The sequence below is a fragment of the Silurus aristotelis genome (assembly GCF_946808225.1).
Source record: "Silurus aristotelis genome assembly, chromosome: 2".
NCBI lineage: Eukaryota > Metazoa > Chordata > Actinopteri > Siluriformes > Siluridae > Silurus > Silurus aristotelis.
Genome location: NC_139575.1, coordinates 38,936,162 through 38,938,823, shown reverse-complemented (window position 1 = coordinate 38,938,823; position 2,662 = coordinate 38,936,162). Strand labels below are relative to the sequence as shown.

The window sequence follows — 2,662 nt, the reverse complement described above, 5'->3', positions numbered from 1 at the left end:
CCTTTATTCCAGCATGGAAAATCAGTAAACAATACAACAGGAGGCAAATGCGATATGATCTGCAACAATACCACCGAAGACTAAAATTGGCATCCTATTTTCAAAATGACGCAGATCAAACTCCCCCACCTTTCACACCTAAATCAGACTGGGTCCCACCCATAGATAAACTGCCCACTGATCTTCTCACGTTGTTCGATACAGACCTTAGATCCTTCAAGAGACACTGCAGACCATATTGGGAACAACGTAACCTCACTCCTGAGGAAATCAGTGCTCTTGAAGAGTTAAAAAATAACCAAAATATTATCATCAAACCAGCTGACAAGGGCAGTGCAACAGTTATTATGGACCGCGAGCAATATCTGTGGGAAGGGTACAGACAATTACAGGATAGAACTTATTACCAAAAATTAGATAAACCAATTTATCCAGACACCGTACCCCTGGTCAAGGAAATAGTTCAGATCCTATATACAAAAATGCCAAACAGAAGTCCTATCTCTTGGGTGACACAGAGCCCAGGAGCAGGAGATTCTACATGCTCCCTAAAATCCACAAAGATCCGGCCAAATGGAGCAAACCAAACGAAATTCCTCCAGGAAGGCCTATAGTGTCGGATTGCGGAAGCGAAACGTACTATACGGCCGAATTCCTGGACTTTCATTTAAATCCCCTTTCCACGAGCCACCCTAGCTATTTAAAAGACACGTATGACTTTATTCAGAAAGTTAAAGGACTTGAAATTCCCCAAGAGGCTGTCCTGTTTACTATGGACATTGACAGCCTTTACACCAATATCGACATCCAGGAAGGAATACAGGCCATAAAAAATATTTTTCAAAAATACCCGGACAAATCCAGGCCTGAAAAAGAACTCATCCAATTATTAGAAATAAATCTAAAAAGGAATGACTTTGAGTTCAATGGGGAATTCTTCCTTCAGATTAAAGGAACAGCGATGGGGAAGAAGTTTGCTCCGGCCTACGCCAACATATTTATGGCAGAATGGGAGACCTCGGCCCTATCCCGATGCCATAAACGGCCCCTTTATTATTATAGATATCTTGATGATATTTGGGGAGTTTGGACACACACAGAGAGGGAGTTTGATGAGTTTTTAACAACACTTAACAACCATAACCCATCCATAAAACTGAAATCCTCCATTAGTCAGCTCTCGGTGGATTTTTTGGACACAACGACCTACAAAGGCCCGGATTTCAGTTCCACACACAAACTGGACATTAAGGTCTTTTTTAAGGAAACAGACACACACGCTCTACTGCACAAGGAGAGCTTTCACCCTAAACACACTTACTCTGGCCTGGTCAAATCACAACTCCTGAGGTTTCGTCGCATATGTACCCGAGAACGGGACTTCATGGAAGCGACACGAATCCTCTTTAGAGCACTCAGGAACAGGGGATATAAAAGGTCCTTTTTGAGGAGGATTTTCAAATCATACCTCACAATAGGAACCCGGGCGGAAGGCACCAGCGTGCCGCTCGTCCTGACATATTCCTCTGTCTCTGTGAAGCTTATCAAGGAGATAAGGTCCAACTTCATGCAAATATTGGGACAAATACCAAGATTCAGAGACCACAAAGTCATTGCAGCTTTCAGGAAATGCAAAAACCTGCAAGACTATTTGGTCAGGGCCAAACTCAATCCTCTTCAGCAGGGAAAACCTAAACATCAGGGACAATATCTGGAACAAAAACAACACATTCAAAACAAATTCACCAAGGAAGTCTTCACCACTCATCGCTCAAGTACAGTGCACAGCAAAAATTGTGTCTACCTCATTTCCTGTAATCAATGTGGAGCCCAATATGTTGGAGAGACGGGCAACACCATCTTGATCAGGATGACACAACACAAACACAACATATTAAAAGGAAAACAAATAGATACTCACCTGGTCAAACACTTCCGGGAGCATGGATGGGAAGCTCTCAGGGTCATGGTCCTACAGGCAAACCCACAATGGTCTGTACCCCTGAGGAAAAGAGCAGAGAGAATTTGGATTCAGAAATTAAGTACTGCTTATCCCCAAGGCCTCAACGAGAGGTGAATAAAATATTCTTAGGGGGCATTGATGGCCTGTGCAAACAGGTTAGCACCTTCCTCTGACTCTAAACCTAACCCTAACCCTAATTTCTATCCCTAACCCTAATCCTAAAACCTAACCCTAATTTCTATCCCTAACCCTAAATCCTAACCCTGACCCTAAAACCTAACCCTAACCCTAATTTCTATCCCTAACCTTAACCTTAACCTAACCCTAATTCTAAAACCTAACCCTAATTTGTACCCCTAACCCTAACCTAACCATAACCCTAACCTAATCCTAACCTTAACCCTAATTTCTATCCCTAACCCTAATTTCTAACCCTAACCCTAAATCCTAATCCTAACCCCAAAACCTAACCCCAACCCTAACCTTAAACCTAATCCTAATGTCTATCCCTAACCCTAACCTTAACCTTAATTTCTATCCCTAACCCTAACCCTAATTTCTAGGCCTTACCCTAAAACCTAACCCTAATTTCTAACCCTAACTCTAAATCCTAACCCCAAAACCTAACCCCAACCCTAACCCTAAAACCTAACTCTAATTTCTAACCCTAACTCTAAATCCTAATCCTAACCCCAAAAA

At 42.3% G+C, this 2,662-nt stretch overlaps 1 long non-coding RNA gene across 1 annotated transcript in view; it reads right to left on the bottom strand.

Moving 5' to 3' along the window:
- Positions 1-1,660: 1,660 nt before the first annotated feature.
- The window catches only part of LOC310737708, a 6,912-nt gene continuing 5,910 nt past the window's right edge, over positions 1,661-2,662 (bottom strand). Inside the window, exon 3 of the long non-coding RNA XR_014536873.1 lies at positions 1,661-2,002. This is a non-coding gene — a long non-coding RNA (uncharacterized lncRNA). The remainder of the gene's footprint in view (positions 2,003-2,662) is intronic.